The 27,976-nt window shown below is 24.5% G+C and overlaps 1 protein-coding gene across 2 annotated transcripts in view; it reads left to right on the forward strand.

Moving 5' to 3' along the window:
* The first annotated feature begins 10,356 nt into the window (after positions 1-10,356).
* The window catches only part of LOC113548778 (prothoracicostatic peptides), a 31,357-nt gene continuing 13,737 nt past the window's right edge, over positions 10,357-27,976 (forward strand). For both annotated transcript variants that reach the window (XR_003404901.1, XM_026949838.1), the window contains exon 1: positions 10,357-10,740. The gene's annotated coding sequence lies outside the window, so the exon portion shown is untranslated. The remainder of the gene's footprint in view (positions 10,741-27,976) is intronic.

Here is a 27,976-nt window from a genome sequence, read left to right on the forward strand (position 1 = left end):
TCTTTTTAATATAATTTTTACGCACACAATATAATATTTTTTTAAATGTGATAAACAATGGTAATAAAACAGGGATTTATAAAATATTCGTTGTGACTAGACGTTCCACGGAAAAAATAAAATAAAGAATAAGCTGTGTGGTGGTAAGTACTGGTAACAAGAAATATAATGTAAAACAATCATGTAATTTATTCTATTCAATAATATTGACAAGGGCTTATAAATTATGACGCGTACGTACTACGTATTATTGTAGAATCCGACACATTATTAGGATTTTATCGCTTAATAACACACAACAAAATATCTTTCTTTGCAGGGCGAAGCAACATAACATAATCACAACATAATATGATCATGGATCGAGGCAATAGTTTATTTATGTAAAGAGAGATCATATTATCAATAATCATTTTATGTTAACGTTAGGTATACATACTATTTTCCATGTTTACAATTATTAAAATAGGTAATACGAAATAATTTTTTTTATTATTTTTAAATCAAAATTGGCCAATTTTAAAATCTAACGTTTTGTTGTGTAATGTTCAATATACGGCATGAGTAACTACCATAAATTAGTTATGGAAGTATTTAAATCACGTAATCAGCATACAGCTTGTATGGTGGGTACGATACATCACGAACACGGATCTCCAAAAATGTATATAATATTTTATTATTAGTAAACAAAACCTGACGTTTTGAATAACAATTAAGATCGAACCATTTATTTTAAGTTATACCATATTAAAGTGATGTAATTCAAAATTAATTGAATATTTTAGATAATCAATTCATTTTTTTTTATATCATTTACATATATGATTCGAACATGTTGTACATAAAATCTATATTTTTTTGTTACAACGATTAGCCAATTATAATTATTAGATTTTCTTAGTTTTTGTCATAGTTGAATATTTGTAGACCATGGTAAATAATTGTACCTATCTGAAACCGAGTGAGCTACCAAATCGTTTCAAGATCAATCATATTTATAAATACAAAGTTTGATATCGTGTATAATGTTATGCTTGTATTCTTTAAATTTATTTGTGTATCCGTTTGTTTAAACGAAAATCAAATATACAATAAAAACGAAACAAAACTACCATCAGCTGTTGTCGAGGATGATTATATTTGATATACAAGGATTAGGTAGAAAAAATGTATATCGAAAAGATCAAAGCTAATAATCTTTAACCTAGTATGCAAAGGGTTTTGATGTTAAACCATATTAAATAAAAAATATTTTATATTAAATTAAAATAGTTATTAAAAAATATTATTATAGTATTACCACTATTTAATTATTTTACTTTTTTGTAATATAGTAATATGAATGATGGTTGTACAATTTTTAAGAAGTTAGTACTTACAAGGCTGTTTATTATATCAGTTTTAAATTGAAAAAAAAATAAATAAACGAATTAAGTAAATAGACATTCAACTGGAACTTTAAAACATTTTCAAATTGTTTACTGACTCCGTCTCTTTATACTATTTGGGACAGTTTATACATTCAAAATAAAAATATAAAGAGATACCTCTGGGAGAGAAATAACTTTTTTTAGAGCACACAATGGGATGGAGTAATTCTAAATCGATCAACTGTTAGGGATGTTTATTTTTTGTATATCAATAGCAAAGATTCTAGGATAAGGTAAACACCATAATTTAAACAAATATTAAATTCAAAATATTAACTTCAAACATTTATAAAATAATTATGAATAAGTATTTTTGATATCATATTGTTCATTATAAGAACAGCTTATGAGGAATAGTGTACTAAATTTTCAAAAAGTTTAATTTTAGAATCAAAAGTTAAAAAATTAGAAAGTTATTTTTTGGAAATCGATTTGCTGTACAGTAAATGTGGAGTATAACTAGACGGTCTAGAATGTATAAACCTATACTACTACCTAAGTATATTTTATTAATAAAATGCAGTAGGTCAAAATTGTCGAATTAAATTTTACTGAATACATAACATATTTATTATTTTTTAATTATTATAATAGGACCTATCTATTTATACCATTAGGGCTGTGAATTTGTAAGAAAGTACATTTTTTTAGTGGTTGTAAAACGTAGCTTTGTAAGTATATAATTTAAATTATTTAACAACAAATCCATTTAAAGTACTTTTATTTTGCATTGTATGATGTTTTTAATTTTTTAGGTCATTTTTTTGTCTCTTTAGGTCATATTTTCCTTTTTTAGTTCATTTGTTGGTACTTTTAATTAAATTCCTTTACTTAAAATCTTTGAAAACCTGAAAATTTTTTAAAAATATTTCAGACAAATAGCATTATTAAAAAATCAATAAATTTCTAAATCAAAATCTGAATTCAAATTAAATTAACTTTTTATTAAATAAATACATTTTTATGCATATAATATATTAATATCAATATAAATATAAAAATCAAATTAAAACAATATTTCAAGTGCATTTTGTACTATAATTTTTAACATTTTTAATGCAGTTTTTAAGGTTTTTTATTGCATTAAATTCCCTATACATCATATATTATTGTTATTCATTTTTGAATCAATAAAGACTTACTGTAGAAAGGTGTAAATAGTTTGGTGTTATAAATATGCAATAGCATTAAATTAATCTGGTTTAAAATTTTTTTTTTATTATTTGTGTATAAATAAAATTATAACAATAGATACTTTAAAGTTTCAAGATTACATAAGTAATATTTTTGAATCACTACAAAATAACTAAAATCGTTACTTTTTGTTTAAATATGTCATTTCGTTCAAATTTAAACTTCAAATATCCATAAAAATAAACGATGCTTTTATATTTTTGGTTCAGTATGAACTTCTAAATATAAAATGATGATATAAATATTTGGTGAAAATTTTCAAGTAATGATTTTTTATGATTATTTGCGTTTTTGAGCCACACGAAATAAAAACAAATCGATTTTGTAAAAAATTGGTTTTACATAAAATTTCCCGTTTTGAACGGCATTATTTTATGTTTACTTTCCTGATTATTTTAAAAAGGACGTGCACATCGGAATTAGTGTGGCTACTTTTGACCCCTCAGAGTTCTAACTAGAACCAATTTGCCATCAAAAACCAACCTCAAAGTTGAAGATTAAAGCATTTTTACTGTTTCAAAAAGTGATGTTCGATACAAAAATAAATAAATTAATTAAAAAAACTCCACTTTAATCAATCTTATTATTGCTTCGCTTTAAATTTAAAATACAAATATTGTATACTATAAATGCTGTATCACATGGAAGTTCTGACAACTGAAATAATTTGTGTTTTAGTCAATATTTTTTTTTTCATAAAACTAATAGATCTTTGTATTACACATAATAAAACCTTATTTTCTTTTAATTTTTTTAAACGGAAAATAAAAAAATTTAATTTGATTTGATTTTTTTTGAATAAATTCAAAATAGCAAATTTATAAACATATTGAAAAAAAATAGTTTTAACGTTTATAGTATTAAATTTGAGTTATCCGTTTGCGACTTATGAACGTTTATCCATTCAACTTTCTTCTATTGGGTAATTTATACATATATTATATTTTACTACTTTATATATTTTTTATATTCATAAGTTATAATTATGTCTAAATTAATATACTATTAAACAAAACACATTTATATTAATAATTTCATAGTTTCTTGATTAAACTTAGATAATTGTATATTATATACCTCCACCAAAATACAGATTTATTATGTGTCATAAAGAATAGTTTATTCAACGCTTTACTGGTTTAACATATATTGATAGAAATGAACCAACAATCATAATTTTTTTTTTGTAATGGAATAAATATATTGTATGCAGTAAAAAGGCTTAAAATACAATATTGGTAGGTATTTTTTTTATACTTAGTTATTTTTAAAATGTATAATTAATATTCAGCCACATCTATAGGTTTAAATTAGTGTAACTGACAATATACACATTAAATTATATGATTGAGTTTACAAAATAAGCTTTTTTATAGTTTGTTAATCAATCATTAATTTTATTTATTAAGTATTTTATATTGAAAAATATTACTATTGTCAATAATTTTTCACTATTTTACTTTATCAGTTCACATACGTTTAATTATATAAATAAAATTTTGTATTTGAATACAAATAGGTTATTATAAAAATAAAATTATAACAGATTATTACTACAAAGGGGACCACTGCAAGTGTTATTTAAAAATTGACAGTCAAACGTACAATAGTGAGTGTTAAATTACCCTGTATTATATGATTATATAGATTATAAATCCATTAACTATCTGAATTTGAAAATATTTTTTCTGATTTAATATGGTTCAAATAAAAAAAAAAACTTTTAATTAAACTTTTAAATTTAAAGTCTGTTTATAAAACTATTATTGTTATACTGTATGGTATGCTTTTTATACACATTTAATGTATAATAATATTTTCGTCAAGCATTCTTACTCCCATTTTTTTTTTTAATGATATAAAAATTTAAGCATTTTAAAACGTGGTATTTTTTAAGTAGGTTTAATGTTTTATACTTAAAAAATAAAAATGTAAATAAATACATTGTTAAAGGATAAAAGGAAGAGATGAGCATGCTTGGTAATTAGTATAGAGTACTAGTATAATACAGTAGCAAATTAGTGTGTAATATTTGTTTTTAACATATTAAGTAATTTAATAATGAGTATTGAAAAACCATGATATAACAGTAAAATATATAAATTTACTGAAGTCTACTTTATACAAGAATATTAAAAATGTATAAATCATCCAGTAAAAATTGTTTTCTACAAAATTGCTTCATCCAATTCAATTGTTACTCACATCTATGTTATAGAGTTGTAAAATATTCTTAAAATAAATAATTCAGATTTTTAATAACATTTTGACGTTTTTACTGAATGGAAAATATTACGTTTGGTGTGAATTACAAACACCCATACCCATTCTATATTATTTTAAATGCTATATCAATCTATGGGCATAGATTCAAGGAATGTTATAGTTTATAGAATAATATATTACTTATATCAAAGTATAGATATCACAGAATTAAAAGATTTAAATATATCTACGTATTTTGAGCGTTTTAAATACAATTTGTTTTCATTTAAGGAAAATGGCATATTAAGAAGGGAATAAGGTTGAGATAAAACAGTAAAACACATTTTTTTTTTTGAATCTAATGAATATTTCATTGAATACATTTTGTACTTACTTACTTGTTAATTACATAAATTGTTGAATTGTATACATTGTAGGCAACCATTTTCTCGGAGGCAGTTATATAGGTTATGTACAATAAACGATTTATTAAAAACATAATATTTTAATGATGGTTATTGCTTACTGGATTTTATTTTTCTATTAAATCAATTATTTTCAAAATGACAAAATAAAAAAATAGTAATCGTGTCAAGTCTTATTAATGTATCACGACGATCAAGGGTGGCCACTATTAAAATACATGTTTGGTTTATACAATATTTAAATAATTGGCCACAGCTGTCCTTATGTTTGAATGTACAATGATTCTGAGGGAAGCTAAAAATACTTCTTAAGCCATACTTTCTCTTGTTTTAAATGTTTTCTTGTTACATAATGTTATAATATATTTGTCAGTAAATAAATTGTACATATTACGTAATAAAAATAAATAAATACAATTTATTTAAAAACTTTTGAAAATGATATGCAAAACAATTTTTACTTCAATTCCAGCGTGTATCCAGAACAGTGTTTACTATTTTTCTGCTATTTTGAGGTGTCCGTCATTTAAAAATGCAGTCTGTAGATAGTTTGTAGTTTGGCCTTAAAAAAGACCGTCTAATGTTTAGATTCTAAACTTTAGAGGTATCCGCTGTACTTGCTATTATAGGCATCTAAAATACTACTTAGTACATAATAATATAGCAGCGAAAATACAACATAATATCATATAATATTATATTATTTATAAACCTAATTAGTTGAAGTTTCTGAACTGTGTACTATAGTTTTAACTTTTCATTAATCTTGTCAAGCATTACACTTGATATTCAGACTTTATGTATGCACGATCATTCTCACATATTTGTCACTTATTGTCGCGAACGAGAAATGCAAACATTAAACTGATTAATCTCAAATCTATGAAAACAACGCTTATGGAATGAAAATATTATCGTAAATCGTATCGTATTTCATGTAAATATATACAAAAATCTAGAGTATAATATTCGAAAAGTACGCAATACCTTATACCATTGTACCTATAGGTAAAGCTTCGAAACGAGCTCACCGTCACGCGTGTTGTCTTTCGTACAAAAATATTTGCACGTGAGTGTGTGTGTGCGCGTGTGCAGATTCGACCCTTTTTTTTATTTTTAAATCCAAAGACTTTTAGCGTATTCGAAACGAAAACATTTTCATGTTAATACTTAACACTCGTCACTCGCGTATTTAGAAAACACACATAAATAGCGAGGGCGAGTTTCACTATAGTATAATGGAAATTTGTTAAACAAATATATGATTGTACCTATACCTATATGGGCTATATACAGAAATACTATTTTGACAAAAACAATATTGTGTTAGCGTAGAATACAATATATTTTAAAATATCCCTTGCTAACCTATAATCTTATTCTATATCTCGCACAACTGTACTGTCCTTACATAATTTTGTGTAGTATCCACCTATATCATGGTGGCTCTTGTGTCTCCGTGTTTCGGACAATATCGTTATTGTCGTATGATTTTTATTATTTTCCCCATTACAGCTATTCTTTTTAATAAATTATCGCAACAATGTTCTCCGTTTAAATAATAAGATTCCTCTTATCGCTCCTTTTTCATTGGTATGCTTTTTTTTCTTTCGAATATGTTTCGAAGTTTTTAAATTAACTCTGTTATTAATTTCTTCCACTCCGAAGGCTTTACATCACCACTATATCGTTTATTTATATTATTATATAGTTAAGTATATAAAACAACGTTATGTATTTACACGTTTCCGGTCTAATAATTATTGAGACGTATACTATTGTTAAGTGTTTGTCTCGCTTAAAAATAAATTTATTCTTTGAAAATTGAACAGCTTATACCAATACATATTTTAAAGTACCTATATAAACTCTCGAAACGACAAAACAAATAAGTTCGTTAGTAAGTTTTAAATTAGTACGTTATCTTGTTTCAATTTAAAAATAAGGGATACCACACTATTTTTAGTCTGATACACCTACACATAGGATAATTGTTGTAGAGAATATAATACTAATAATTTTTTTTTTTTTATTGATTTTAATAATATTTATTTTTTGTGCTTTTGAATAAATATAAAATCTTATATTTAAGAAAGCTTGTACTTATATAAAAACATTAAGTACCCTCCTACTATAAAATCGTTTGAAAGATGAAATGGTTGAATGTATTTCTACTTAACATAGTATGATATCTATTATTTCATATAAAAAGTATTTGTAGATCAAAATTTTAAAAAGAGAGGACTTATACTTTATGCGTCATACATATAAATAATGGTGTATTTCAATTTAATTCTTATGTTTTATCGTTAAATTTCAATTTAAAAAAAAGCAAAATTATCACTTAAAAATATAAAAACAAAACATTAAGTTTCTAGTTACAATATGTAATATTTATAATTTATAATGGTTGAATCGATGGTATATTTGTAGAAAGGATATAACACGTTTGGGCATTTTATTCCAAAACAGGACACAATAGAGTACTTTAGTCTATATTTGTTATAAGTATATCTTTTTATATAAATTATTATTATATATACATTTATAAGTTAGAAATAATGTATTATGATTTTATGGACATGGATTAAAATTAAAAGCCATAATAATACCAATCTCGTAAATGTGTAAATTATACGTATGGTTGTTTAACGATAATAGAGAATATAAAAAACTCGATTTATAATTTATAAATATCTTTTAAAATATTATAATATTATATAAATTATATTTATTATTATTTTATTGGTTGTTATACTAAATTTAAGGTATCCAACACATTTTTCGTGTATACGAATAATTTATCATAAATATTATTAATACCAATTATAGTATAAATATATTTATTCATCTCATATTAAATGACTTATATACTTCTTAACAAAAGATACTTCAATTATTTTAATGCTCGATGTGGTATCTTTTATTGATATATCGATAGCTCAAATGCTAAGTTGATTTTGAATATGAAATAGGTAAACATGTATAATTGTGCTGCATCGTTGTGGAATTGATGGATTTAATTACAATGTCCTATTTTTTTTTTATTATATTATTACAAAAAACAAATAATCAAATAATAATACTGTAAGTAAAAAATAACAATTTGATCTAATATATTTGTTAGGTTTATACTGTACTTGTTTTAACTATTAAAAATATATTAACTTTAGCTACCTAATAAAAAATAAGTTATAACTATCAACCTGTACTAATATAAATACTTCAGTAATTTCAAAATATGATATGTTTTTATTCACAAACAATAAAAAATAAACATTCTACTACATTTTAAATTAATTCTGGCGTTGTTGATAATGATCCGTCAAAATTAAATTAAAGACAGATCATGTCAATCTATTAGCTACTTATTTAGCAACGTCGTCACTCAATAACTGTTTCGTTTTGAATTTTGATATATATTTTTCATTTATCAGTATTATGATATTATGCCATACTATATAATGAGAATAATTCACAGTTTAAAGAGATAAGATCAGAGGACAGATTTAAATATAAATCAACTTTTGGTTTTGATTTTAAAATACTCGATAACAACTTATTACTAAAATATTTACATAAATGGTGAAATTTTTCACCAAATTCGTGAACATACGGAGACTGTCAGAAACGAATACGTATCGCCGTTTAATATATTTCCAAACTAAGATAGTGAGATATCGATCATACTTGTAGTACCTACTATATGTATACCTTTTATCCTTCTAGGATTGTTCCCCAAGGATTTCCTAATTTATTTATAATGTTGGCAAATTGAAAATACTATAGATTGAAAATTCAGTGTTTGGACTTAAAATATTTTCTGATGTCTCTGACAAAAACTAATCCCAAAAACTGGGAAAATAGCTCTGCTCTATAGTTTTGAAGAATTTAGCATTTCCTAATTATTTTAAAAAATACTGGACATTTTCTAAAAGTGACCTCCAAAATTATCAATTAGGTCCAATTTGTTATCAATTACTATCCTAAAAATCTAATTGACAGATTTTTCTGTTATAAAATCTGATGATGACAGATATTAAAAAATGCACATCACTTTAAAATCAATGCATTCACCGCCTTGCTTAAAATTAAAAATGAAAGTTTAAATAAAATATAAATACATGTAACGATACTATATAATACTGTCTTATTAGACAAAAATCTATTACTTTTTTAATTCATAAAGGTTAAACTATTATTTTAGACTATTTAGTTGTTATTGCAATATATCTGGATACTTGAATTTATCGTAAGATAAATCACTCGTAAGATTAGTCAGGTTTACATTTTTTAACCTCATCAATAAATATTATCACAGCAAATTTTTGACCATTGTGATTAATAATGATCATAATAACATGAATACTGTAGAGGTATTAACAATACATTTATTAACACCGTCTTGTTATTCCTAATATTCCTATATTGATTATATTATTGAATCAAGTTAGAGTAGAGTGTAGGTACGCATCCAACAATATTATAGGCGTCCCATTAAAAATTGTACAAAAATGATTATCTGATATAACAAGTAAAACATATCTATCTATTACAACTTTTCCGAGCATGAACATTTGTTATTAATACTTAAAAAATTTTGATTTTGAAATGGATCGGTGCAATATTATTGATTTACCTTTTTTTATATAATTATCAAATTTTATTTTTATTTTCCTCTTTGACTTTTGGTACAAATGATGTTTGCCCGAAATAAATATAGTCTCGGAGGGCGGATCCAGGGCTGGGAACATCACTCTTACTGGTACAGTATAGAAGGTAAGTATTGAGGTGATAAGAAACAGTTGGCAGCAGAATTTGGCGACCGACCGACAAGTGACAGACACACACACATGCTTTTCGGGTAGACACTTTAAAGTTTAGAACTGCAAGTTCACTGCAAGTACATATGACTACTGTAAGTAAATATATATATATTGGTCGCGGGGGAGTGTTTCGTTTGGCGTGGGGGGTAGCGTTCGCGCGGGCGCGCGTGCTGATCGGAGGGTGTAAAAGATTGCGGGGGCGGGACTAGCGCGGAAATTGTGTATATAACGTGTTGTCACGGGTTGTCGAGCCGCACACGACGTTTAAAAAAATATCACGGCTGACTATAGTATATATTAGTTATAATAATATTATATTAGATCCACTTCCGGCACATCATCTCGTCGTTGTATACCTACACGCGACCGTCGTCGGTCCGATATCCGCGATCGAGTCGATCTTTTTTTCCGTCCCAAAAGCATATTCCATAATATTTTCGCTCTTCGGCGCCACACGCGCACGTTAGTGCCGCAACTTGCACCCGTACGCCTTTGAGTTGTCATCGTCGTCGTCGTCGTCGTCGTCGTCCGCACACACGGCGTTGTACGCAACAGGCTTTTGATCCGCCGCCGCCTTATACGCCAACGGCACGCAAACGGCGTACACGCGTGTACATTTAACACCGTTCGTCTGACTACCGGATAACCGCAGAAAAGGTTTGTACATACCCTGAATTAATCATAATAGTAATAATTGTCTATTTTTAATAACCACCTCCATAATACGATAAGCATCACAGTATAGCTGATATTTTTTATTTTTTATAGTAAGTGTATATTATATGATTATATATCGTTTTATTTTACTATGTAATTATGGTTTTTCTTTTGTTATTTATTATTCAAATAATAAACATAATATTATGTATCGATATTATAATGAAGACTGTAAAAACAATTTGGTTTTAAATTTTTTAGTATTCTTAGTAGACATTATTAAATACCTATAAAATATTGTGCAATCAGCATAATTTTAGCATAAAAAATATTCGTGTGGAATGGCTTAGTTTTTGAAATATAAAAAAACTTCAAACATAAAAATTATTTAATTATTTTAATGCGTACATTATTTTTTAATATATCTATATTTGCTAAAATTATATAATAACATTTTAAAATAATAATATGCTATAAATCAATATAATTTTCAATAACTTTATTAATATATTATACTTCTTAGTTATCAGCATCGTTCCTTTAAAATAATTTAAAGTTTTTCTATTTTAAAATTAAAAAATAAAATAAAATAAATTATGAAAACAGTGTTATGTAATATAAAGCTAGAAAAAATGTAAAACTAAAAATAATAATAATTAGTTATATTTAAAGTATACATAAATACTTTAAAATCTATTATTGTCATATAACGTATAATATTCCTGTTTTTCTGTTATAATTTGATCACTAAATACTAAAAAAATATTTATTGAGATATAATAGTTCCTTAGATAATATTTACGGAGAATTAATTAATAACTTGTAAAAAAGAATTAGATGCATCATTCATTTTTTTCTCGAAAGCAGTTTTTCAGTAAAATGTTTGTACTGTCACTTAATAATTAATCAAATTAGTCCTTTCCACTTAACCAATTTAAAAAAAAAGTATAATTTCATCTTAACTAGTTAACTGTATTTGTCGTGATATAAACTATTTGTTTAATTAATTTAACTAAGTGATATTAATCCACTGATTAAGTTGTTAACATGGAGATACTGATAATTCTCGTTGTTCATACTCCTTATTAATATATTATATAACAATTATATTCGCAGTAATATTGAATATAAATCCCAATGTTGTAATTTAATCAAGCCATTTGCTATACAAAATACCAAGTTGTAAAAATAAATATTATGTTAACAATAAACTTTTAGATTATTAAAAAAAAATATATTATACATAAAATATTTATATATTTAAATAAAAAGTATTTATTTTTTGTAAATTAAAAATAAATAAGAACAACAGTTTGAAATGTTTGAATACAAATAAATTATTTTTGATAATATTAATAGAATTTTTCATTAACGTTAAAGAATAATTTAACGAATATTTTTAAATCATATTACAAGAACAGATTAAACAATAATTTTAAGTGTAATACATTAATCTAAGTAAAGTATTTGTTATTCAAATTTTAATAGTAAAATGTGTTTATATAGAACACTGTGTAGCAAAATTGTTATTGATTATTGTTATTAAAATGTGGAAATAAACTTAAATTTTAGTTAGGATATTTTTTATATTATTCAACAATTGAAAAATGACTGACACTGATGTTAACTACAGACTACTTTATTCGAAAACGATTTATTATATATATTATTATAATAAAAAGTTAATTGTTAATATACAATTATTCGTCTATTTTTGTTGAATAAAATTGATCTCGATCACTTAATTATATTTTGTTGTTTTCATTCAAGATGGTGGTTTTATAGTTTGAGATTATTTTAATTGCCTTTTGTTCTAAATTGGTGGCTATATTTTGTAAATTTGAAATTCTATGAGACAATATGCATATGTTATTATAGAAATAAATAAAAGTCAACAATTTTTTTTTGTAAAACATAATAAATAATATAGCCTCAAGTAGCCGATTTTATACATATTAATGATACTTTAACAATACATTGTTAAGTTATTATCAAAATATTTACCTAGTTCTATTATCACATATATTGTAATTTTTTCAAGATAGGTAATAGGTATAAGTACCACAGTGTATTAAGTTCAATAAATTAAATATTATTCTCAAAAATATAAATAAAATTATAAATAAATTATGGTATAAGTGTAATAGAAGTTTATAGAAATACTATTTAAAGTTTAATATTAAAGAATTTAAACATAGAAAGAAAGAATCATTTTTTATACGATTATCAAACTTCTGTACAATAATATTAATAATGCTTTAACTTGTGAACTTACATAGATCGAATAATGATAAGTTTTTATTCCCATAGGTAATCTAGATTACTGCGATGTTCTAGGTCTAATATTTCTAGATTTAGTGGACTGACCCAATAGTGGGGAATGGGAAGCGTTTTGCACTTATATAGTTAAAACCTAGATTGCACTAAATTAAATTAAATAATTTTAAAATAATTGTTTGCGCCCAACAATACAATACAATCGATACATTTATCAACATCGCTAAATAAGCAGTATAAAATATATTATAACTATTCTGGGGTGGTTAAAAATTAGTACGTTTTATTGTGTCATTTTTTTGGTTACAAACCATGAATGGTTAACATTTGAATGCAGTGGCGTAAATTGGGTCCAATTTCTGGTGGTACAGTGTCATATTGTCAATTTATAATTATTTCCAACTCACCAATAATCCAACTTCCTAAGTAAAATCCTTCCCTATAAACTATAATATTTTTTTCCATGGTATATTTCTTTAAATAATAAATATATTTTGAATTATTTTAACAGTAAAACCTTTATTATTATAATATTAATAAAAAAAACAGTCAAACATTTTTTTTATTTATTTTAAGTCGAGACGACGTCCTCTCCACAGATCCCGAATCGAATTCATCAATTACTTGGTCCAAATTAATATTATTCTTTTTTTCGAGCTGCAAAGTAGCTAAACTACTAAGCCTTTCTTGACCCATAATCGTTCTAAGGTAAATTTTTAACCTCTTTAAACAAGATCTTTCGCAACCTATTGTATTAGTAGGTATTGTTCGGAATATTTTTAATGTCTCTGTAATTAATGGAAAATCTTTTTGAATGTCATTTTGTTTTATGTATTCTATCTTTGATTTTAATTTGTCAGGTACTGAATTATTGCCATATTTTTGATTTTACTATTTTAGAATATAGATAAAATAATAATTTAATACCTATTGCATAATACATGCACAAAAATTACAATTTTGTACCCGTTTATATATTATTATATATTTCAATGATTTTTTCTGGTGGTGCAAAAAAATACCTTTGCACCACCGCATTTTAAACGTGGTGGTGCAAGTGCTGCATTTGCACCATCCAGTTTACGCCACTGTTTGAATGTATAAAATGGTGTACAACGAGTAAAATAAAATAATGCACTATCGCCTAATTTTAGGTAATTCTATCATCGAACACTCATTATTTCAAAATCTATTAACATTTTTGAAAATATTGTTTTTATATAATTTATTGTCAAAATAAAACAATATATTTTTTAAATTTTTCATTTTTTTAATTTCATATTCTGAAGCAGAATATTTTGCGGAGTATTTCGATACATATAAATCAAAATTTGGATGAATAGCTTATGAGTTAAAAGTTTTTAAAGTTTAGATGAGTGGAGTAGTAAACAACATTTTCGGGATATCCCCGTACCTCTCCACACCACAGATATAAACTTTAGTCTTTAAGTACTTATAATTCATAAGCTTCTCTAACGAATTTCAATTTTTATGTATCGAAATACAACGAAAAATATTCTGCTTCAGAATATGAAATTAAAAATGTATGTTGTCATTCAAAAAAAAAAAAAAAACTTAAAAAATACAAAGATACAAAATATTATGTTGTTTTATTTTGATTAAAAACTATATAACAAGAATATTTTCAAAAATTTTAGTAGGTAATAATTCTGTAATTGGTCCATATACTATAAATTACAAAATAAAAATAAAAAATTCTAAAAAAAAGTTGAAAATTTTAAAAACTTAACATGAAAAATTTATTTTCTTATTTATTCGATTTCATGATAATAATAATGATAAACGTATGTGTGACATTGTATGTATATTATACTAAACCGTATGTCAGTTAAAATACATATTCATATTTAAAAGTAATTTTGTAAATAAATATTATTTAGTATAATCAATGCTACAAATAAAAATATTATATAATTATAGGAAATTGTATTGTACACCATAAGGTAGTTGTCGGAGCATTAGTAGTTATATACCATTATCCATCAAAAAATAAAACTATTATCATTTTATTCGCCATTATCACAATATCGTCAATGATCGATGCAATTAAATGTTTTTAAGCGTATTAACTATACGTAGAAATAATAAAACAATAAAATATTAATTATTCAAAACAAATTATTACTAATATTCCAACTGTAGATTCGATTTTTATTTGTGTGTATTTTTATAACTGAGCAATAGCTAATATTATACTACATCTATATTATAATATATATAATATATATATATTTGTTTTCGTTTTAATATTGTTTTATGCCACAGGGTAAAAGGCAGATGAAAAATATATAGGTTTTTATAAATGTTTTTTTTTTTAATCTATTTATTTTTAGATTCTGAGTGAGGAGAGAAATGTACCTTTGGTTTCACAATGTTTTTTTTCGTTTTTTACTGGTTGAAAAAAAAAACTTTACTGCTGCAATGGTTTCATGTGTAAAGCCCATCTGTATACGTCGGCAATAGTACACTGCAGATTAGAAAAGCTTAGAAAGATCATTGTTAGAATTGTACAGTCGTTAATTACCTATTAGCCATTATCAAGAACGTATAAAAAACTAGACCACATTATGTCCATTATGATATTTAAGAATCAACTTTATTTTTAATAAAATATAAATTCAATATAATCCAGAGAACAACAATTAAACAGCCACAAGACTATTAAAATAATGTTTATAGGTTAACGCCTATATTTATTATAATATGCATTTCATATAAATGTTTTATATTAGATATTATTATGTCAATCAGTTATTTTTTCTTATCAATTTTAAAAAACCTAAAATTGATTATTGAACGATTTTATTCAAACTATGGTAAATAAAAAAAAAAAAAACACCTTACACAATTTTTTTTTCATACTCGTTTAAAGTTTGATTTAATGTAAAATTGATTGCTTTCGGAAATAATGCGGATTTCATAGATTTTGATCAATGCAAGGCTGATATGAGTTTTACAATGAAGTGGTTTTTTTATTTCGATTAACGCTTTTTATGGCTGTATAACTTAAAATGTAACACGCATCACATGCGTAGCAATGTATATTATAAATATATAAACAGAGATTGTCTTTAAAAAATGTAATTTCTTGAACAGAAATTGTTGAAGATCTGTAAACAATTACTAAATTACACATTTTTTTTTTTTTTACAAAACCCCGGCACTATATAAGAATTTAAAATTATCTTTAAATTATTATATGGTCTATTAAACATCAATTTTATATTCATTTCATTTTCCGCAGATAAATTAATTCATACATTCTTATTTCTTTAAGTTATCGATGTTTAATATAATAATAACTTATACAAGCTAAGAATAATTTTTATTACTATTACCTTTAAATATAATATATGAGTACAATGTATAAATAGGTATATATATATTAGTATTTAGTATTATAGGAACATTGAATGTATATAGTAATATTTGCATTACTCATTAGGTAGTGAGAAGATACGTTCTCAATGCTTATTAGTACTGCACAGTTTTCCATTGCGTTTCCGCAGTTGAGTGTACGATTGCACCACACCAAGCCACTTTTATAAAATTATATTTATACTTTACTTAGAAATATTTCTCTTGACACTATTATTCATATTAATTGACAAAGTTTAGAAAAATTCAAAAAAGTTCGAATTGTCATGAAAACAGCTTTCAAAAACTCAAACAACAATTGATTTATACCTATATTTATATAATAATATATCGGCTCGTTATTTATTGTTATACCTATGTATTGGATTGTAAATAGAAGTTGCCTTTGTAAAATTAGTTCGTGAAATTTATTTTCAATTATATTATGATAGTTATTTCTTATTTTAAGCTTTGAGTATTATATCTACAGTAATATTTTTCAATATCGACTGGTGTATATAATAATAATAATAATAATAATATAATTGACAAACTGTATTATTAACTATATTAAACATAACGGTAAATATTTCTAGTCATCGCAATAGGAATTTAAATTACGGAAAATGTATACATGATCGATTACAGTATTACATGCAAAATATTTATTATTTATTGTTATGTATAACAAATACTTATACTGTGTGTTACACTCATGCGGAAACGATTGTTAAATTTGAATTTATAAAATTTACACCAGCTGGAGTATTGGAACTTTAAACCATATTCAGCGAACTTGCTCGAAGTAACCACATTTTATTCATTCACAATCAATTTTGTAACGCAAAATGATGAACATCACTTTTTTACAATTATACGCATGTTTTATATAATAAAATCATAACTATATATTTATATTGTACATTTCGGTAGTGTGCAAATATAGTACGACATAACATATACATAGTATATATATAGTCACAGACCATCCATAATTTAATTTATTATACATCGATCGCAAACATACTATATAATGTACATTGAATATTTTGCGACATTTGTATTTTTCCGGCACGTTCATCAATGGTAGCTGTGTAGATATTTTCGTATAGTATCGCATGGTCTTGACGAACATATTTTGTCCGTCACCGTTTGTTTTAACGAAGTTTGAGAACGACGCTGCAAAAGATGATACCTTGTTTAATATAATAATAATATTGTTACCGTCTATAAGAAATGAAACGATATACGGATTCGTCCCCCGGAGACTTGGTCCAGATGGATTTTTCCCCTCGGTGACGCAGACGCTACAGCGATAGACCTGCAGCGGAATAAAAAAATGCATTTAAAATAGATGCTGTTGCAATATCCCCACGTGATTATAAATTACGACCATCATATACTGTTACGTCATTGATTTTTTTAATTGATATTATGTATTTATTTACTACCAGCTATTCTAGTAATATGCTAAATGCACAGCCATATTATATTAACCCGTAGGTATATTAATATACGTATATGCGTAAATTATATTGCAACAAATCGGCGAAAGTTCACTTAACATAATATTATATTATACATTATCTACAATATATTTACTGTATAGCGCTGGCAGGTATCTGCACGCTATGATGCAGCTGGTCACGTGTAGGTCACTCGATCGTAACAAGATAAAATTAGATGTTTTTTAGTATATAGTAAGATCAACCCAATTAATCATTATATAATATTATTAACCAAAGTTTCTTTAAAATATTAAAATGTAACAATATTTGACAATTTTAACGAATTTTGATGTAGGTAATTTACTTTTAAGTTTTTAATCAATAATTTAGTTCATTAATAGTTATTAAATACTTAAGAAAAATTTAGGTTTCATCATGATCAATCTTAATTTTTCCTTTAAAAATGGATTTATTCAAATTCTGATTTTTAAGTTGTTAAATGTACCTACTTATTCAAAAACCATATTATAAAATTCTTGAATTTTTTTGTATTACTTATGGATTTAATTTTCTATTTTTAAGACGAGAATTTTTTTGGTGATTTTGATGTAAAAATTATTAATTAAATAATGTACAGTAGGAAAGCGGGATTTTAATTTGAATTAAAGTAGTTTATTTATCAACAGAACATTCCTTAATTAGTACAAATATTCTTAACAATTTGAAAATATGGTCTTTAAACAAGTGTAGAAATTTAAAAAATAAGATTTTGAATATCTGCATAATTGAAGAAAAAAGAGGAAGTGAGAATGCTTGGTGAATCACTCTACATAATATAGTAAACGAATAGATAAAAAAGTCGATTTTTGAAATACATTTTTTGGATGTAAAATATGTATACTATATATGCTATGAATAACCTAACACATCATTTTATATGTTACGAGTGTTATACGTGCTACGTAGATGTACATACAACTTTATTTTTAAACGATGAGTCATATACCACATAAATTGTTTATTTTGTCTTCCTTTCGGCGATTTATTTATTCTTTACATGGTGAATTTATACATTTTTTTATGTATTTTTATAAACCCTAATTAAAAATTTCTAATTTCCGTTGTCTTATAGTAAAATTTCATTCAATCTTCCATTCCGTATAATAAAATAACGAAAACATAACATTTTAACATTCTAGTTTTATATCCCGAAATCTCTTTCATAAAACACCAACCTAGCTATTACAATGCTTAGCTTTAATGCTACAATGCTTAAAATTTTAAATTTTATTATTTCTATTTTCTAACATCAAATCTATTTTTATTATTACACCTAAAATATTTTAATTTTTTGATTTCTTAAAATTATTGTAAATTGTTTATTATTATATACGTGCTTACATACTAGCTTATTATAATTGATAATAAGCATATATTATATAAAAGGTTCATTTATTATAAATAGCATTTTATTAAAAAGGTTTACTTTTAGAATTTGAATTACTGTGTTAGACATTATTATAAAAAATAAAATATTAGATGTACACAGTGTTAAGTAAAAGAAAATACTCAATGATTAAATTATGATTGAAGTGTATAAAGATGACTATATACCTCATACAAAATTCATAAATAGGTATCATTAAATGTAAATGATTTGATTTTGTATTTTTGTCACCAGTAATCATCACTCGTATTATATCGGTAGATCAGTAGTAATAATAATTTTAATTGAAAATGTAATTTACAATATAAATAAAACTAAACATAATCAATTATGGATAATGATTGCATTTTTACTCACAAAGTATGATTGATTGGAACAATTCGTTTTTTTAACAGTAAAATTTAATTTATTTTTTATAATCAATACTTAATCTTAATTTCTCAATTCTTTTGTATTGGTGAATTCAATGACTGTTTATTTATCAAGATTTATCAATTTTAAATTATGAACTTTATACCTAATTATTAAACATAATAAAGTTTATTTTTGGTCTAACATCAAATTCACATACCTGCGATATAATTATTAATTATATATATTTTTTGTATTTTAGATAAGAGCGGACAATCAAATATTTAAAATAAATAAAACATTTATTTTAAAAAGCCAAGTCCTAAAAATATCGTAGTATACTAGTGTAACCTATGCTGATAGGAAGAATCATTAGAATATATATAAATTGATTATACTATACATTTTAATTTAAACTCAATAATATACAACCTGTTTAACGGGGTGATCAAATGAAAGCAATTTTTTTTTTAATCTGTTCCAGTGACTTATTTATGACGTGTATTCTATCAGACTTTTTCTTAGACAACAAGACTTGAATTGAAAAAAAAATGACCAGGGGCGTACCAAAGTAGGTAAACTGTAAAACTACGTGATTCGAATCACGTAAATCGTAATAAACAACTATAAAAAGCTATTTTATGATAATTTATCGTATTTATAGTATTACGATGAACGTGGAAGTGGACGTTATTGTAATAAGACAATCAAATTCAAGAATGTGAATGGTATACAGTCATACAAGCATATATTTATATACACTTATATACACACATTATTCACAGTATTATGTTGGCAAATATTTTTACTTTTAGTCCTAAGGCAAAGATACATTTTTAATAATACATTATACCTACATAATTTAGCCTACTTTTTTTTTTACATATTATGTCCATCGAATGTGAATTTAATCAAATCGTTACATAAAATAATGTGAATTTAAATACATTTAGGCTTAATATAACCAGATTATATATAGTATATAACTATTAGAGATTATCAACAATAAAACTATCGTTTGCATATTATGGTTTCAGAATGATCACTGACATGTATTGATTTAATGATTTCTATGCACTTAAATTAGGAAGAGCAATTTTTTAAAACAAAAATTTATAATATTCCATTTGTAGAATTCAATATTTTGTTTAATACCAAAATAATATAGTATAATATAATGTGATATGTGAATGATTTTTACTAAATGTTTATGGGTAATGGATATTCATAAATCATTATAATATATAGTATTAATATTTTCTCAACTTATTTTAAATTTAATTTATAGAGTAATAAAAAGAAAGTAATAAATTATTTGTGTATATTAACCAGCAAAAAAACTGGTTGTAATAATACATAAGAAATGTTGAAATTATTCAGTTTATTTTTCAATGTTTATTGACAATTTTCAATTTTGTTTACATAAAACGGAAAATAATTATAATTTATTAACTATTCACTTAGTGAGCGATATGAATGGTCAAAAAGAAAAATCTTGAAACCGAAATGTGGATGTTCAGTAGTCTGTACTTCTGTATAAGAATGTTTGCGTATATAATCAAATAGAATCAAATATAAGTACGTGATTTCTGCGTTTTGATTACTTGTTTTTGTTATACTTTACCGGCAAGACTTACCACACTGTAGTTTTAATTTTGTTTTCATCACGTCTGTTAAATAATATTTTGAATTCAACGAATTACTACGTAATGTTTATTGTCATTCTACGACTTAAATGTAAAAAAAAGTATACATTTATAATTAATGTAATTGCTTATTATTTATCGTTGTTTTTCATCATATTAAATGTTATATAACGGAGGCTTGAATTTTTAATGCCAATTCTATTTTTTATGTTTGTTTTTGTAGAAAAAAATTGGGAAGTTGCTCAGCTATGTGGTTGCTTTTGAGTATACCTCTTAATTGAGTAGGTCACTGTTATAATGAATGTGTTAAATTTGAGTTGAAGGATAAATCGCATTATTTGTATGAAAAATAATTCTGAGTGAATAAGACGGGTGAATGAGCAAATATTTTCAAGGATAGTTTATGTTACACTATTATATTTATATTATTCTTTAGTATTGTCTTAATTAATATGATAATTTCATCTATTTTTTATCAAAAAAATTCTATATATAACTTAATTAATGCTGAAATACCATAAATTGATGAGAATATTAAAAAAAATGTTAATAATTATATATATATATATATATATATTATGTTATAAATAGCTAAAATTTATTTTTAAGATTTTGGAAATTTAATTGTATTTATAGAGAAAAAATAATATACGTAATGATGAAACATTTTAAATCTTTACGATTATTCTTACTAAAATTATGACAAACAACATGATTGATTTTATTAAATACTAGTATTTTCCAAGTATTCCAGTTTTCCCGTCATTATTTTTATTTATTAAAGACATTTACAATCTGTATATATAATTATACAATAAGTAAATTAGTCAACGTATTGACAGTGAGATTAAATTGTTATAGGACGTTTTGTAAAGCCTACTATTTAAACTAAAAATTCTTCTATATTCTAATTATAAATTCCTCGTTAAATACGTTATCTTCAACAGGGAAAAATGACAGTTTGTAGAAACCACCTCACTGCATTTTAACTTATTCAATATAGATTTGATAAGTTAAATTCGAATTATACTCTAGTTGGTGAATTTTCTATTAAAAGAGCTATCATAATTATTATTGCAAATTTTTACTTAATTTCTCTCTATTTCTAAGACCACCTACACAGTCCGTATGTTTGAAAAGTAAAAATGAATGAGATTTGATCCATTTATGGTACTTTTACACTTTAACAGGAAATATACCAGATAATCTTTTTAGACAACTAATCCAGAATCCTCACCTATTATCTTCTGCGGTGGTTCCTAAACTGTGCACCTCGGTGCACTATAGGGGCACCGCGGTCTACGGCTCATATTAAATAATTTATCGTTATCAATGAGTATTTTTTTGTTCTGTCTTTCATGAAATTTACAGCAGGGCACCGTGGCTAAATTTGGTTTAAAAAAGCACCAAGGAAAAAAAAGACTGGGAACCGCTGATCTACTGCATACAATATTTTGGCTAAATTCAATCTCAAATGTCTCTCGGATTTTTATCAGATGATATTTAGATAATTTTTAATAACAAGAATAGATATTTACTATGCTGAGATGACAACATATTTAGTATAATATGTGCGAGCAAATACTTGGACCATAACTGACATTGAAAACAATATCTTGAGTTTAGTATGCTGCAATATATATTATGTTTATGTAGTTGCGTGAAGAATTCGAACGTGAAATAATTCCAGAGACCAGTCAACATATATCCACACACCATAATTGAATGACAGCCTACCTAGCGCCGGGGAATACTATAGACAATATGCATATTATAATATGTTTGGCTTTAATATTATTCGGTTACAGCCTTCCGACTCAGAGTCCCCCGGGGTTACGGCATATTATGTGTTATTTTGAGACGTACAATTTTAGCCCCGTATTTCGGACAATTAAACTGAAAATAAACATATGACAAATTTTGATAATTCTGAGTATTCTTGTACATACCTATAATCTAGATATCTTAAAACCTACTAAAACTAACTCAATACTTATAACTGAAATTTGAAAAAAATTCTTATGACGTTATTTTAAAATATAATAAGCAAAAACAATATTACACGAGAATTACATATATAAACTCCACATGTGTCATAGTTATCAATAGTGTATCTTAAGTTCCATCAATGAGTGAAAGAGGGTGGTTAAAATTTTATGATTTTATAACTATGATATAAAATGTTTCTTCCCTATTTAGTCTATCATTAGTCAAGTTCTTAAGTTTTTGTAAACTGTCTCGTAGACTTTTAATTTAATTTAATATTAATTCGATTCTAACAATATCTTATACAATTATAAAATACGATACACATAAAAAAAAGGCATGAATTTCAATAATAGATCGAATATGCTACTGCTGTGTACACAACACATTATAAGATAATTTTAAACTTAATTTAACAATATTGATATAATTTACATTAATTATTTTGTTTTTTCAAAATTTAAAACGGGACGTACCTAGGCATTATAATTTTTAGGGCCCAATAAAAATATATTGTTCGGGCTCCGTAATTGTTTGCATTATATATAGACTTGAAGGGTTCTACGTCACAGATTTACCAAAAAGTAATTTAATAGTGATCCTATGTTAACAAAGTTCATATTATACTATACTTTTTAATTATACTATAATATAGGTACACGAGTTTGTATAATAATATATTTAATGTACCTACAATCTATATAAATTGCACGTTTTTATTACAAATATACAACTATTGAATAATGTATATACTATTATAGTATAAATAACCTTATAATATAGTTAAATTAATTATTATTTATTAGTATTTGTTTAATATTAGACTGCTGTTATACATAATAATACATAATTTTTAAAAAATATTGTCACATTAATTACTAGGTATTTAATATTATTTATTATACTGTTTTTTAATATTTTACTAGCATTTGTCCAATAGTTATTAACACAATTATCATGATCATTGTGGTAAATAACTAGACATGAATTTGAATGGAAAGTATGGTTGTAAGTTATAATTTATAAAATGTCTATTATAGAAACTCATAAAAAAAGATTACAATACCATATTAATTATCACATCTACAATTGTGTTATTATTAGTTAAATATGAAAATAAAAGTACTATAGGAATATAATTATATTGTTATGTTTTTTGTACATTGAAAGCATTCTTATTACAAGAAATTATAATATAAAATTTATAAAGATCACATTATTAAAATTAAATTAATCGAGTTTTCACGTTTATCATCTTATTGAAATTTTGATTTGACACAATTATTGATAGTTAGTGTAGTGTATTATCCGATAAACAAATAGATTTTTTATTTCAAGTGTCATTTTATTTAATACACGTGGCAAAAATATCATTTAAGAAAAATAAATTGTCGAGTCTTCTTTATACCAATACAATTTAAATAAGAAACTCTAATATAGCTTATACCATAATGGTATCTATTTTAATAGTATATTTATAATTAAGTGTTTGACTTCTAAATTTATTAGACAAAACAAACTGGGTAGGTTTTTTTTTTAATAGAATCCTAGTTGAATTATTTTCGGTTTTTTCTTTAGATATGAGCGAAACATTGATGTATTATATTTTCAATTTAATTATAAGTATTTAATATATATATATAAAAGATAAAAATAAAGCTAAATAATTACACTCAGTATTAAAACTCATTATATAATTAAAAATTAAAATCATATTTTTTTGAAAATCTAAAACATCACCTTTAACCTTTAACTTTGTTAAATCAAATTAAAATAAGCATCTTAATATTCAATTGGAAACACAATTTACGTAAATGTAAGTGAATGGTTAAGAAACTGTTTACAATTGCGGCTGTAATAGTTTCTTGATAAAACAAAAACAGAAAAACAATATTAATGAGAAAATATTTTTTAGTGTTTTTCAAAAAAATAAAAAATAAAAACAACAAATAATAATAATAAATAACTATCGTTAAGAATAAATTAATTTCAATCGTTGACTCTGTTAAATTGTTTTATTGATTTTTGGCTTGTACTTAATAGTTTATGCGAATAAACATAATTATATTTTTTTATGAAACGAATCGATTACGCACAACACAACTAGGTTGCTATAAGCTCATAAAACCGTTATTTAAATTATATTTGAAAGTATTGACATACTTTAATATAGTTTTTTTTTTCTTTAATTTTGTGTAATTAAAATAACAATATTAACTAACAAATATAGTCTTATTAAAGTTGAACATTATTTTTTTAGTCTTATACAACCCACACTCTTTCTAGAGTTCTAGAAAAATATTTTAACTTTTATGTTACATGTATAAATTTGGTTTTTGATTTAAGGAAATTCATATAGTCGTAGAACTAAGTAAATGTATATATATATATATGTATATCATAAACCAGAACCATGACAACCAATTACAACGTTATACGCGTAAAAGAATTGACAAAATCCACAAACCAGAAAATAGTAAAATACTTTGTTGCAGCCTATTTATCTATATGTAGGCTATACATTAAACTTGAAATTTATTTTTGGGAGAAGGAAATGTAAACGACTAATCGTTCGCAATGACAATTAATAATTCGTTCAGTGAACTCTCATGGCTGTACAGTTTTATCAAACCGTGGAGGAAAACGGCGGGGGTGGAAATAATAGAAAAAAATACGTTGTACACGAAAGATACATGGATGGGTTTTTTGAAGCGGAAAAAAATAAAAGAACAACTCAAGTATAAAATGATCGTACAGTCATAGATCCTTAATGCATCGAATGTATATATGTATTATATACTTTATTTACGAGTGCTAATATAGTACTATAGTAAATAGATCTTCTTTCCCAGCAGTCAGTTACAAACGATTTAATGGTGGCAATGAATATTGAAAATCTTAAAACAAGACTTTATGTTTTGATAGTAAAGAAAAAACGCATTACACAAATTAAATGTTTCGCTTAACCCAGACTGACTGCGATTTTTTTTGTTTGATAACTTATACATTTTTTCTCGTACGGTTTCAAAACTCTGTCACCCTTTACAGACTTTTAAAATCGCTTATGGACAATGTTCATTAAAAAGCCGATTTGTTAGTATTAATTTTTCAATTAAAATTAAGTTTTTAAAAATTACAAAGAAAATACTTAGTGTAATAACCAACATTAAAAAAACACTACCACTACCAGTTTTGTTAGGATGATATTCCAAGTATGGTCATAAAACTTTTGTACGTCAAAATCCTTATTATATCAAGGAAATTATTTGATAAATGTTTTCAACATTTTTTTAAAAATAATAACTAAGAACTTACTATTATTCTTATTGGCAGCTATTGTTATTGGCAGCTTATTACAAAGTTATATTTATTTTAATAAACCATAAAAGGAGAATTTATAGTTACAAAAATCATTAAATTATTATTTTCTTATCATAATAATATTATGATATCACTTTTATTACATTTTAATTTTTTTTTTTAAACAAATTGAATCTTTTGTTTTGAATTACACAAGTATTTCAAATTAAATAGTTTTAATTCAATATAGTCATTCTGGCAATGATTAAAAAAAGACATTTGTCAAAAAATTATCTGGTTGTGAGTTCCGGAAAAAAGCTCTTGAAAAAAAAAGAAAATAAGCTAACTTTGGCGTATTTTCATAATTGGTTGGGTAATACTAATACACAATGTACCACAGGTTAGAAATTATTTATAATTATTATTCTATATTATAACTATTAGGTCTGTATAGTATTATAATAATTAACGACATGTTTTAATATTATTATTATTTATTACTATCGATATTATAATACATACTATTTTAGAATTTAATACCTAACCGCAAATTTGAAACAGGTATAATTTCTAAAATAATAGTTTTCGGAAAATTTTGTGAATTAATATTAATAATATTTTATTATATTATATTGAAATATAAATATCTAATATTTTATAGAAAATTAAGAGAATGGGACGAGGATGAGAATACTGAGAAATTTAGTTCTGAGGTAATTGTTGAGGAGATTAACATTAATTATGATCATAACAAAGATCAAAATCTAAATGTGTCCGAATTTATGTCATTGAAATTAAGTGAAAATGAAACTTTAGATTTCAAATATTGTGATACATGGCTTGAAAAAATAATAGTTTATCAAAGAACTCATATTGTTAGAATGAGAATGAATTATATTGAAAAATTGGATCTTACTAAATCTGAAAAAAGGGCGATCTGTTAATGTTTCTTGGTTTTTCAAAAGTCTTGTTAATGAAAATCAATGTCGTCGAACTTGGCTTAGCTACTTCAAATAGAAAAATGCATTATTTTGGGTACCATGCAAATTGTTATTAAATTCAAATGACAATGAAAATTCTAATATTCATAAAAAGTATTTTTGTTCATAGAAAATGCTTGAAATATCAATTTGTGAAGGTAAAGGAATTGATATAGTAACAAAATGAAATAAAATTAGAAGAAAATCATTGGAGATTAATTAAATCGCCTATAATAATCCGTATTTTGACACACTTTAGGACGTATGCATTTTTTATTGTTGACTTTTAGGGGTATTAATATTATGTTGTGCCCCGGGTTACATAATTTGTAGATCCGGTACTGCATAATATCATAATTAATTTGATTCGAAGATTTATGTAATAATGCTATATTTAATATATTTAAAAATTAATAGTATAAG

Source organism: Rhopalosiphum maidis, chromosome 1, assembly GCF_003676215.2.
Source record: "Rhopalosiphum maidis isolate BTI-1 chromosome 1, ASM367621v3, whole genome shotgun sequence".
Classification (NCBI taxonomy): domain Eukaryota; kingdom Metazoa; phylum Arthropoda; class Insecta; order Hemiptera; family Aphididae; genus Rhopalosiphum; species Rhopalosiphum maidis.